The following is a 13,114-nucleotide window of genomic DNA, read 5'->3' on the forward strand; positions in this document are numbered from 1 at the left end:
AAAAACCCAGATGTCATGACCCATGTCCTCTCTATCCCCGCCTACTTCCAGTTCTGGATCACAGAAGTTGTTTTTGTTTTTGTGTGCGTGTGTTTTCGATTTATCAGTGAGCAGTGTATGCAGGATATTGTAAAACTATAACTGCTCAAATGACGGAAAATAAGTGGGACTAGACGTTTTCTTAAGTTTCTTACCAGCCCTAACATTCTGTGATGAATAGCACACAGGAGCTTTTCCACGGCGCAACCCCCTCTAGTGCATAATTCAGCATATGATGAGTATGAGTCTATTTGGGAACCCATCCAAGAGAGTGAGTTCCTAGAAGTACTCGGAAGATCTTTCATCTATCACGGAGCATCCTAAAAAGACTAAAAATAATGACAATAATAGTACTCATGCGTTATACATGGATCTTGTACTCAACATCAGGCTGCCCCACTGTTTTCAAAAAGCACCTTTTGTGGGTGGGAAATCCAGTGGATTGTGAACCGTTTTTAGGTGAATGGAATGAAAGCAGGAAAGAACGAAGAGTGCATTGTATATACTAAGTATTGTTAGTGATTAAACGGAAAATTTCCAAAGCCACCGACTCACCTCCAGTCCTAACGCCCACCCGGCTCTGTAAGTGTTCTCAGCTCCATTGCATCAGTCAGGAAACAGAAACAGAGAGGCTAAGTCCGTGGTCAGCAAACTGCAGCTCGCGAGCCACGTGTGGCTCTTTGGCCCCTTGAGTGTGGCTCTTCCACAAAATACCACAGCCTGGGCGAGTCTATTTTGAAGAAGTGGCACTAGAAGTTTAAGTTTAAAAATGTGGCTCTCAAAAGAAATTTTAGTCACTGTATTGTTGATATTTGGCTCTGTTGACTAATGAGTTTGCCGACCACTGGGCTAAGTTATTTCGCTGAGCTGACACAGTGGCCAAGCCAGAATTTTGGACCTACATCTGTTTCACTTCAAATCCTGTGTTTTTACATTTATTCTGACTATAAATTATTAACCAGAGCACTGGATAACTGTTGCTGAACATATTTCCTGTTGGAGGGCTAAAGTGGTTTGTATTCAATCCAGTTAAAATGGAGAAACACAACACAGGTTCGAATGCTGTGTTCTGGCGCTGAGCTGAGCATCTGGGCCTCTTCTATAGGTGTTGGGATGCTTCACTAATTGGCTGCTAACTATGCAAGTGGAATAATAATTAATAGGTAATTATCCTCAAATAACTTAAATATCAATCTTTACATAAGTGTTAAAAGGTTTGCTTGAGAGAGTTTTCCAAATGTAATTCATACAGCAATTTTCAGGAGCTCATCCCAAACACAGAACTGGTGAATGGCAAGGATAAACACACACACACACACACACACACACACACACACACACACACACATAAAGCATATAAAGTAGTCCCTAAACCAATATTTTGCTTTATATGGAAACAGAAGATATACACGTGTAAAGTAATTGGAATATCCTGCACTGTGGAGAAGGAAGCCAGTAACTCGGGTGCCATGCTAATACATTGATTCAGATGGTCCTGTGCATGCCTCCAGCGGTAACATGGCAGGTTTAGGTGCTGTCATCCCCCTTCTTCAGATTTGAAAGCTCAAACTCAGAACTAGCAGGGGATTGAAATGTGCGTCCAATCCTGGTCTCTTTGCAAACAGGTGAGTTCCTAGCAGACAATGAGGTGGCTAGAGATTTTGAGACATTCTACGCAAATGTTGACACTTCTCTCCGCTTGAAAGCAATGCCCTTTCTTTCTCTGCAGGGTAGCATTTCTTACTGCTGTCAGCAGCCCTGTGGTCTTAAAGGAGAGAAATCCACATCTTCCTCTAAAGGAAAGGCCTAGCAAAGCTAGGCCAAGCCCTCTCCCCTGGCTGTTCAGTTTGGCTGCAGCATCTCGCCCTCACCTGCAGTGTGTAGAGGACGTTATGGTACGATGCTACTTTCCATCGGCTCTGCTGCTGCAGATTACAGCATGCAACTGTGACAAATGGATATTCCCATTAAATTCTTTAGTAGAGTGGGACATTCCATTAACCATTGGCACCATCCCAACCGAGTGAAACACTGGGTCATTTTTTTTTCCTTCTGAGAAAAAAGTAAGGGAGAAAACAAAGGATATTCTCTAATTACCTTTCCTATTTTTTTCTGTTGCATGCATTATGCTAGTCGTATATTACAATTATTTATAATTAATATATGACAAGCTGTCAGCTGAAATTTAACAGGTGATTTGTCAAGGCGTTCCATTAATTCATACATTAAGCAGTGGGATTTCAATACTTCCTAACAATAAAAGTGTGTTTTGGTTTTGTTATTTCAAATGTATTGTGTTGTAATTTAAATGTTTTAAAAATACAAGGATCCCTAACAGAAATGGGTACTTTGTTAGTGATGTAAGGAGTAAACACTTTTTTTTTTTTTTTGGCATGTTAGCCATTAAATACTAATGTTTACACTGAGGAAATGAATTTCTTCGTGTTTATTTTTAAGTTTTAAAATCTGTATGATTTTTATACATTTTTCAAACGATGTCTCTAGTACTAAAGGCAAAGCCGAACGGAGAGGAAAGTAATTGCAGTTACTTATGTCCCATTTAGTCTTTGTACCTTACACTAGAGAATTTTGAAATGAATGAATATTTTAAAATACAGAAAAAGATTAAGAAGTCACCAGAACGCTAGTAATTAATCACTCAATAGAGGGGAAATCTACAGAGAACAAAAACTGATGAAGCAATCTCTATTTCGCAGAGTGGCACAAGAATGGGGCACATGATGGAAATGAATCATGGGTATTTCTTGGAAGGGTTAACAAGATTCTTTAAAAGAGTAAAAGCTCGGTCTCAATATCTATAGAATGTTAATGTCATGAGACATAACTAGAAATGAAGTTAAATTCCTATTTTATTATTGGTTCCACTGCCAAACAGAATTTCACAGTGGTTTCCCTTCCCCCACTCCACCCTTCACTTATCCACAGGGATACGTTCCAAGATCCCCAGTGATGCCTGAAACCAGAGGTAGTACTGAGCCCTGTATATACCATTGTACATGTACAAGGTGTCCAAAAGATGTATACACACTTTAACGGCTGATAGCTCAGTTTTGAAAATGAATTGTATTTTTTTAATGTTTTTATTGATGTTTTGAGAGAGAGAGGAAGGGAGTGGGATAGAGAGAGAGAGAAATATCTATGAAAGAGAAACATCCTCAGTCCACTGCGTCCTGTACACCCCCTACTAGGGCTGGCGCCACAACTGGGGCTTTGTCCTGACCAGGAATCTACCCTGAGTCAGTGTTCAACCCCTGAGCCACACCAGCCAGGCAAGAGTTGTATTTTAATAAACACTGTCTTTATAATTATTTAAAGTTTGAGTATATTTTGGGGAGACATCCTCTATTTTCACTTTGAAGAAGCATTTTATGGCTTCTCTTTGGCATATCCAAATTGCCAGCATCTCTACTCTTACACTTTGGGGCTGTTATTAAGTCAAATAGGGGTCACTTTGAAAGCAAGCACTATGATGCCACAACAGTTGATCTGGTAGCTGAGATGGCTACTCGGTGACTTAACGGCAGGGATATACGGAGTGGATACCCTGGACAAAGGGGTGATTCCTGCCCGGGGCAGGTCAGGGAAGGAAGGCGCAAGATTTCATCACAATACTCAGAATGGCATACAAATGTATGAATTGTTTACTTCTGGAATTTTCCATTCAATGTTTTTAGACCACAGTTGACTGTGGGAAACTGAAACTGTGGAAAGCCACCTTGGATGAGGGAGGACTCCTGCATCTTTCAAGAAAATGAAAGAAAAGTAAAGCAGCATTTGCTTAGAATTTCATTTGCACCAAGGCTGACTCTTATCTCTCAAGACTAGGATATGCTGCAGGATGCTAATGACTCACAATTAACTACTGTGGAGAGTGCTGGATCTCCTTAGTGGAAGAATGTCCTCAAGATTCAAGGGTTAGGAAGAAAGAGCAGGAAAGAAAAGAAGAACAGCGAATAGCCTTCTGTGTCCACCAACCAAGTTCTGTTTTCACATTTGTAGCAAGAAAGCCATGCAGAGTCATGAAATTATTTTTAAAGGGTCTTTCAAACAGCATCTGAGAAAAAGATTACCAGAAACTCAGAAGCAAAATGCCACAAGTTTTCATGTAACAGGGAGCCTAACCCTTCACAGGTGAGGAATGGAAGTGGCCAGTGGCAAACGGGTCCTTGTATTCTGGACCAGACCAGGATCTCACGTACCAGATCTCACCTTGCTTTCCGGAAGCAGCAATGTCTCCACGTGTCCTGTGGGTGCTTACACACACATTAAGAAATAGTTTTCCAAACTGTGGACACAGCAAAGACATTGCGAATACTATTCTTCAGCCACTTTTCAAACCTTTCACTGTCTTTGTCTTATACTTCTATACCTATCTTATACTTCAGGTATATCACTGAACAGTTTCTACTGGGTGTGCATGCTTAGTGTAATGTTTTCTCTCTGCTGTTTTAGAGCGGTTTTATGTCTGATTGCAGCCAAAAGCTCTTAACAGAGTGCTGTAAGCACTACAGGTAAGGGGATCTTTGAGGAGGGAAGGGAAAGGAAGGATGGAGGTAGGAAAAGAGAAAGAGGACATAAATTGACTGTAAATTGCCCTTTTTATGTGAAATATCACTTTCTTTACAAAGATGTCTATAGTCTTCTTGGTAGAATAAATTTACCCTGCCTCTGGTCTCATATTCTTTTTTTTTTTCTTTTTTTTTTTCTTCTTTTTTTTACCTTCTCATACCCTATCCCTTGTTATTGTTTACAGGCGGGGCCAAAAGTAGGTTTACAGTTATGAGGACGTAAAACACGGTTTATTTTGGTATTATTTTGAATTTTTTATTGTATTTTCCGTATGAACATCTGTAAGCCTACCTTGGCCCCATCCTATATACTGGCACCCTATTAAGCTCTGAGTATCTTCATACTCTGTATCTCAGCAAGTATAGAACCTGAAATGTAAGCAGATCTCAAAAAGATTTCTGTTGAGCCCTAGCTGGTTTGGCTCAGTGGATAGAGTGTGGGCCTGCAGATTCAAGGGTGATGGGTTTGATTCTAGTCAAGGGCACATGCCTGGGTTGTGGGCTTAGTCCGCAGTAGTCCCTCTCATCATTGATATTTCTATCTCTTCCTCCCCCTTCCTCTCTGAAATCAATAAAAATGCATTTATAAAAATATTTCTGTTGAATGAATCAATAAGTGATAATATATGCTTAGATACCACCACCATAGCTAGTCAGATGTCACTGTAATATGCCCTCTTATTGGGCCTGTGCTGGGTCATAATTAGGCCTCACTAATTAAAACACAACAGACCGTCACAGACAAGAAGCAATAAAATCTGAACAGGAGTAGATGGAATAGTAGCTCCACAGAATTCTTAGTGAAAAACTTTTGTGTTTTCCTACAAGATGTCTAAAGAATTGATCAGTTAAGTAGGGGGAAAAATTCCTTCATACTTCTGACCGGTACTGAAGTTTCAGTTTTCACTAGGAACACACTAACTAAAATGGACATTTGTCTCTAACCATTTTTTTTCTTTATGACCATATATTACTCCATAGCATCCTGGTTTTTAAAATTCATTAGCCATGTCTCAAAAATTGCCAGTAACACTAAACAGGTCCAACAGAAATTTCAAGAAGCAGGACAAAACCTACGCTTCCCCATATGTATGCTTGCTTTAAACAGTCTGTTCAAGTCAGTGCTTATTTTATAAACGTAGAAACACCATTCTTGCTGAGCTTCTTAAATCTGTTTCCAATTCTTTAATGTCATCTCTCTTTCTTCTTTTCTTGCCTCTGAAACCCCATCTTTCCAATACAGATGTCTACTCTTCCTCCTCCTAATACAACAGTACTTTTCATATATTCTTCTGCTCCCAATCTTTTTCTGATTGGCCTCAATCCATTCCTCACTGTGCTGCTCAATTAACTTTAATAAAGCACAAGTTTAATTACATAATCTCCTTACTCAAAAAACTCAGTAGTTTGTGATTACTGATCAAACCAAGTACAAATCTTCAACCAGCATTCAAAATTCATTACAAGTGGAATGCTGCCTGAATCCATTTCGCCATCCTAAATTCCTACCTTTCCTACCAATAGCCTGAACTCCAGAATTGTCTGGACAAAACTGTACATTTTTCTTAGCCAGAAAGTTTTCTATGCTCAACTATTTGTTGAACTCCCACCCACCCCTTGAGGATCATCTCATCAAATAGTTGTGTGTTTTTTCTCCTGATTCTTCTACCCACATATGAATACCACTTCCTTTGCAACCTATCGGTTTCTTCAAATCTCTTTCACGCTAAAATAAACATTCTGCTGAAATCAGATGAAAGATGACAGAAAGCACTCACTGACAAGATGTGTTCCCTGGCTAATTTTATTGGTATCGATCCACAGATTATAAATATGAGAATGCATGGGATAGAGTGCGGGGGAAATTGGACAAATTTATGTGTAATCACACCTTGAAAGATTCTGTGTCATGTGACTACGTTTGGGAAGAGAACAAAGGAATTCCAAAGATTCTGTGTTAAGACCCATATGAGGAGCAACAGACAACAAAAGCTTTTTTCCCCAAACACAACTGTGCTCAGCATCCAGGAAAGGAGAGGAGTCAAATCAAGGCAGGCTGGAGGTTTTCCTCTGCCTTTCCCTTTGCCAAAAAGCCAGTGGTCAGAAGCCTAGAAGCAGTCCTGAAAATGACACCTGACACCCATGTCTTCACTTCCCCTCCCTCTGAGGGAACTCCTGCCTGGTGCATCTCAGGCTCTAGCTGGTACCAAGTAGAGGTAAGAAGGAACGGGTACTTGCATTATTTTTCCTTTTTATTCCTGTTACCCATTCTCACACCCCCCTCCCCCCACAAAAGAAAAAAAAAGTAACACAGGCTGCGTTCTAAGACTTTGGATGTCAAAAGTGCTCATTTCAGTCAGTTCTACCCTGGGTAAAGAAGAAATGAGAAATTAGAGCAAATGCTGAAAGCTATAATATTTTCCTGTGATTTAATCCTTCCTGTGCCATCTATAACACACCTGCCCTTTATTACAGTTATATTTATACTTGTTTTTCTCATTCCCTCCCTGTGCCTTTGCCAGAGGCCAGCTTCAAGAGATACACCTATGATTCGAGACTATAAAATCTTTAAGGGAAACACTGGGTCTTAATCTTATGTGTGTATGTCCCAGGTATACCTGCAGAATGCCCTATGCAAAGAGTACGCTCTATGCGGCACAAACACACAGCAATTTTCCCAGTTTAATATATTCTACCCTATTGTCCCCAGGGAGTATACTCGCATTTATTAGATCATGTGTCCAATATTGGACTGCTGGAACCTTAGAATGGTCATTCACAGCCCTGGACGACCTCTCAAATGCCTGCCCAGAGCCCCTCATAGGAGCTGAACCCGGGTCTTTGCGAATAGGGAATCTATCATATTTTTTTACAAAGTTTCCCAAGCGATTCCAATGTTTAACTCAAGTGGAGTAGCCTTGCTTTACAGCTCTAAGAAGCACAATTTGAAAGTCACTAGATTATTTCTAAAGTGTTTTTCCAGGTCTAGGATTCTTTGTGAAAGTGATTTTAGTTTCGGGGGGAGGAGGGGGGCGAGGAAAAGAAGGACCTTTGACTGATTCCATTTTTTTAAGTAGTACCTACAAATGAAATGCAGCCCACATTCTATAGTAGGATATATATTTTTAGCATTTCTTTTTACTTGGTTTTCACGGGTGCCCATTCATCCCCGGGCCCATTCAGTCAGGCCTCCACGGTGCATGAGGTATGTTAGCTATGCTCTCTTAAGTCATTCTAAGAATGTGTGCTGTGAGCGAGGCACACATATTAAGGAAAACCCTTTCATTCAAATACAACAGAAACATCCCCTAATGATTTTCGTTCCCTGCAGTACAATTACAAGAGGAAGCAGTGCCATCAGACTAGCCTGAATTCCAGCCAGCCACTCCCTAAGAAATCTGTGATTAAGACAAAGAAAGCAAGATTGAACCCCTCTCCTTGGTAACAATTTGGAATGAAGTCTGGATGCCCATGTGTTATTTGCAGTGTTAAATCGGGAAGTACAAAACGACAACTTTTGGGGAGAGAAAGATGTTGCTCACAAAATGTTTGCTTAAGAAATTAACTTTCTTCTGAGGGAAGTATTCTTGGTGAACTCCAATAATAGAAAACTGGCAAGCATGCAACCTACCCAACTACAGAAGACTCCTTTCCCTTCTCTCACAGCTCCTAGCACATTAGCTAACAAACAGGAGGAACCCTATCGGTTAAATATTAGTTAAATATTAACACTTATGTGGCACTCTGCAGTTCACAGACAGCTTTAAGAGACATCTCTTTTAAGGCTCCTAAACATTTTGTGGATGATAAAAACACCCATTTTACAGACCCAGACCTTAGATACTGAGTATCGGAACCCCTGGGAGTCAGAATCTTTGCAAGTTTTCCAGGTAATTCTGAAAACTCTTTTGATAACAATTCAAATGTATTGATTTGTTGTATTGTTCCTAGGAAAATAACCCATGCAGCTGAGCAGAGTCTGGCATTTCTTAATAGGCTAGCTGCCTTTTACTAGGATATACCTTTTCTTTCTTTTATTCTTTTTTAAAAAAAATATATTTATTGATTTCAGAGAGGAAGGGAGAGGGAAAGAGAGATAGAAAACATCAATAATGAGAGAATCATCTATCAGCCGCCTCCGGCATGTCCCCTACTGTACTGGAGCCCACAACCAGGGCATCTGCCCTGACCAGGAATCAAACCATGTCCTCCTGGTTCATAGGTTGACGCTCAACCACTGAGCCAGGCTGTCTGGGCTCTGCCAGTATTTTAAAGAGGGCGGGGGGGGGGGTGGGGGGAGACGCACAGGTGGCACTATTTTGCCTAAACCTACAAGCTTTTCAATTCTGCTGTGCACAGCTGGCTTATTCCAACAGTTGTCTTCGCTTTGAAGGAAGTGCCGAGCTCCTGGCACTGGTGAGGAGGGCTTGACTCCTGCCCACTTTCCTTCTGGCTGTAAGGAAGGTCTTCGCTGCCTGTGGAGACCAAGGCCTCCTTCCGCAGGCAGCAGCAATTACATGAAATGTACCAGACACTGAAGTGAAGCCTGCAGCCTGCTGGGCCTCAGCACGCTCCTTGGGAGCCCACCAGTTCTGGCTGTGATGCTGGGGAGGGGCTCTGCCCGCGCTGTGTGGATTGCTTTAACTGGGAGGGGTGGAGGGAAGAGTCAAAGAGACCCCTCTGTAAAATCTTTAGAATAAAACTACGGATTTCAAGGAAGCAGACAATGTTATTTTTACCTTATAATTATTCCTAATCCTCACAGAGACCGGAGAGAGGAGGATTTGATTTAATGTCTGGAATGAAATACACTTGACTGGAAACGAAGACACACACTTTCTTCTCCTTTAATTTCTGAGGGAAGGGGGGGGGGTGAACCCCTCCGAAATTAAAGGAGAAGACAGTGTGTGCCAACCACCCCAATCGTCTCGATTCTCAAACTTTCCAAATTCCTTTGGTTCACCATCCCGACCTTAGCAATAATACCCTCTGGTGTAGCCACCCTCCACTCTTCTGGTTTCAGTTCCTGGGAACTCTGTCTGTCCCAAGAAGAGATGTTTTTAAAAGGGCTTGGCATTTTTCCCTCTGAGGCAGTAGAAAGCTGCAGGGGTTACAAGACACCTCTCCCATGTCCCCCTGAAGTTCAACACCACATTCAGGTGCTTGCCCTTTGACCCTAGAAAATAATATTCCCAGGAAGGCAGGGCGTGGGTCTACTCAGATCACCTGCCCTGAATGACCACTCCGGGTGCCTCAGAACCTTACTCTCCCTCCAGATGGGGAGGGGAGAAAGGAAACGGGCAGTTTGCCAGGTCTTTGCTTGTCCTATAGGGTAGGAAACCCGTGCTTTGCAGCCCTCCCTGCCAGGAAGAGAAGGCAGCCATCCTAGGCGAGACCACCTAGGTGCCGCCTCCTCTCCCTCCGCCTTGTCTGGTACACTTTCCACTCTCAAACAAGTACACATGTTGCTAGCTTCGTAATTAGAGCACTGGCAAGGCCTGTTCCCTCGCTTTCCATTCCGTTTACAGCAAATGTTCCCATCACTCTTTTGAAAAGCCCTGGGAACGTGTTCAAAACACACAACCCAAACAAATCAACTGCACAACCTGAGCCAAGCCCACCACCAACTGGACACCCTTCCCAATTTGGAAAGCCACCCCGAGAAGTCACTCAATTGCCATTATATCCTCCCAATCAAAGCTAACAGGGCTGAAAAGTGGGAGTTCGTTATGTCTGCACCTCATCGCCAAATCGGCTCCTTAAGATTCAATGGAGCTCATTTCACCTCGAGGGATGTCCTTTGAAACTGGTTGTCTGGGGAGGAGCGGAGTTCCTACCTGGAGCTTTGGGGTAGGGTTAGACTCGGCAGCGGCTATTATTTGCAAGTGCCGAGAAAGGGTTTATATTTAGCAGCAAGTTTGTGATCTTATCCAGTCATTGACTTCTCACGGGCCTTCGGAAGTAAGGTTGATAGCAACATTCCTGCCTGTCACTTCTCCCTGAAGCTGACATGATCACAGCAGGGAGCTGCTCTGAATGAGGCCATGAGAAGGGCAAAGATTTCACCACTGCGAAGGACTCTACATGTAAAATTTAAAAATAAAAAAAAATGACAAATTTATTTTCTACTTTGGTACAGCCAGGCAAGGAATCGCTCCACAAAATTCAAAATTTGGTGTGAAATTTCTTTGACCCAAAAGAGGCAGAACCACCCAAACACACCGTGTGAGGAGCAGGAAGGAAATGAGAGTCTCTGGCTTTGGCTCTGATGGGCACCCAGGCCCTAAGGTGCCGCCGAGAGACAATGTGTCCCGGCCAGATGACAGCCTGTGGCACCAGCAGCGATGAGACAGATTTACAATGAGGGCCCCACGTTGCTGCTTCAGTGTCTCTGACAGAACAGACCACTCCAAGGTGGGCTCAGAGCTGCAGCCAACACGGGAGAGTTTGCAACAAGTGGTACCACCTGTGCTCCTGCCTCAGCCTCGTCAAAAGGATCCCTTCTCCCGGGTTCCCAGAGGGTGGTGAGGGGTGAGGAAGGGGACAGGAGGAAGAAGGTTCCAGCATGGAGCCCGCACAGTGAGGGGATTATCATTGCCTGCATTAGCGGGGAGGCCCCACCACCCCCCATCCTGTCTTTTCTGACTCTGGAGCTGCCTGCGATAGGATCTCCCATCCTCTGTCAGGCTCTGTCTGCAGAAAGACAAAGGCCTTTCTGCTCAGGGCTGCTCTCTCACACGATTGGGTTTTCTTTTCACAGCGTTACAGTATTACCACCTTTGTCCAGCTCAGGATATGGAGGGTGTCTGAAAAGCACAATAAAGAAAAGCCGCTTGTTTGGACAAGCTAGGATTTGGAACTTAATTATATTTTCCTCTGTCTTCTTGATGAATCAGGACTTTTTGAACCTGGTGTCTGACACAGCATGATGGAAGTGGAAGGGAGAGGAGGATGGCCCCTCACCCAGAATGTGACCTGTATTTATGTAAGTCTTCAGGCTACAAACCTCTATCTTTCTTTATGTACTTTAAAATTTCTTCTTTCTTTCTTCCTTTCTTCCCCCCACCCCCCTCCCTAAATCTCATGGAAACCATCCAGGGACAGTGCACATTTTTCAGAAAGAACACATTTTTCAGTACAGGAGGCGGCATTTGCCAGTACAACAAGAAACCAGCCAAGTTGCTCTGGAGGAGTGAAGCAAGTACATTTCAACAAGGACCCAAACAATCCTTGGCAACCAATCAGAAAAACAAGTCATTGTTGCATCAAGGAAATCCTCAAATGTGAGTGCTGTCGGTGGAAAATAGTGTTACTCACCAACTGAAATGTTTACTTGAAGTGAGAATTATTTTATGGAAACCACTGTGAGTTTTGGAAGACTTACAATCTGTTCAGCTTGGTCACTGTCTGCAGTGCTGCTACAGCTACATGCCCTGAGACTTCTAATCTGTCTGCCGGCGGAGCAGGTGGCGAGATTCTCCACTGAGCCATGGGCTCCTGGAGGGCAGGGACCGTGTCTTATTCATCTTGTAGTGTGCGCACAGCATCCAGCTCCTCAAAGGGAGTCGATAAATAGTGAATGAAAGAACCTTTACCAGGTATAGACAAGGCCACACTGTCTGATCTCCCAGTATAAAATATCTCCACACCCACCAGTTCTAGCCTATTGCCATGGTTTCTTTTTCTTCTGAGTAATTATTGCCAGCTGTCATGTTATATGTGGTTGGTTTTATTATCTGTTTATTATTTCTTTTCACCCCACCAGAATCTAAGTTCCCTTTGGGTAGGAATTGAACAAGCTTGGTTTCCTTATATCCCTTCCCTAGAGTATAGGATGGTGCCGGACACACAACGGTCAATTATAAATACTTATACATGTTGACTGCCCTAGCGGGTTTGGCTCAGTGGATATAGCATCAGCCTGCAGACCAAAGGATCCTGGGTTTGATTCTGGTCAAGGGCAAGTATAATATCTTAGTTGTAGGCTCCTCCTGGTCAGGGCACATGCAAGAAGCAGCCAATCAATGTATTTCTCTCATGTGGATATTTCTCTCTTTCCCTCTCTCTTCCACTTTCTCTAAAAATCAATGGGAAATATCCTTGGGTGAGGAAATACATACATACATACATACATACATACATGTTGACTTGAATAAGTACATGTATGATGAATGACTGGTATTCTCTGTCTCTTTAATATTTTCTTTTCATCATCTTATCTACTTAATCTTCATTAGGTCTGAAAAGTATACCATCAAGTTCAATCAATAGTAACAAAAGGAGGGCTTCTTCATTGCACAGATGGTTTACTCTACAGAATGGAAGAATCAGACCAGGTCTTGTTAGTCTTGGGTACACGGGTCTATGAATCTGCAGAGAAATGTAAGAAATGAAGAGGAGAGGGAAGCAAGAAACTAATTGATCTCCTGGAGCCATCTGTGGCAGAGTGCATATAAACGGACAGGCCAGCACATGTGAACAGTAAA

General features: G+C 42.6%; 1 protein-coding gene and 1 long non-coding RNA gene across 2 annotated transcripts in view; one reads left to right on the top strand and one right to left on the bottom strand.

The window, feature by feature from the left end:
• PTPRD (protein tyrosine phosphatase receptor type D) overlaps positions 1 to 13,114 on the bottom strand; it is a 626,044-nt gene that overhangs the window by 484,652 nt on the left and 128,278 nt on the right. The gene's annotated exons all lie outside the window — the stretch shown is intronic.
• LOC123652151 lies at positions 801 to 4,732 on the top strand. The gene is made up of 2 exons (XR_006741316.1): positions 801 to 2,797; positions 3,735 to 4,732. It is a non-coding gene; the product is annotated as an uncharacterized LOC123652151 (long non-coding RNA).

The sequence above is a fragment of the Pipistrellus kuhlii genome, unplaced genomic scaffold (assembly GCF_014108245.1).
Source record: "Pipistrellus kuhlii isolate mPipKuh1 unplaced genomic scaffold, mPipKuh1.p scaffold_m20_p_12, whole genome shotgun sequence".
NCBI classification, from domain to species: domain Eukaryota; kingdom Metazoa; phylum Chordata; class Mammalia; order Chiroptera; family Vespertilionidae; genus Pipistrellus; species Pipistrellus kuhlii.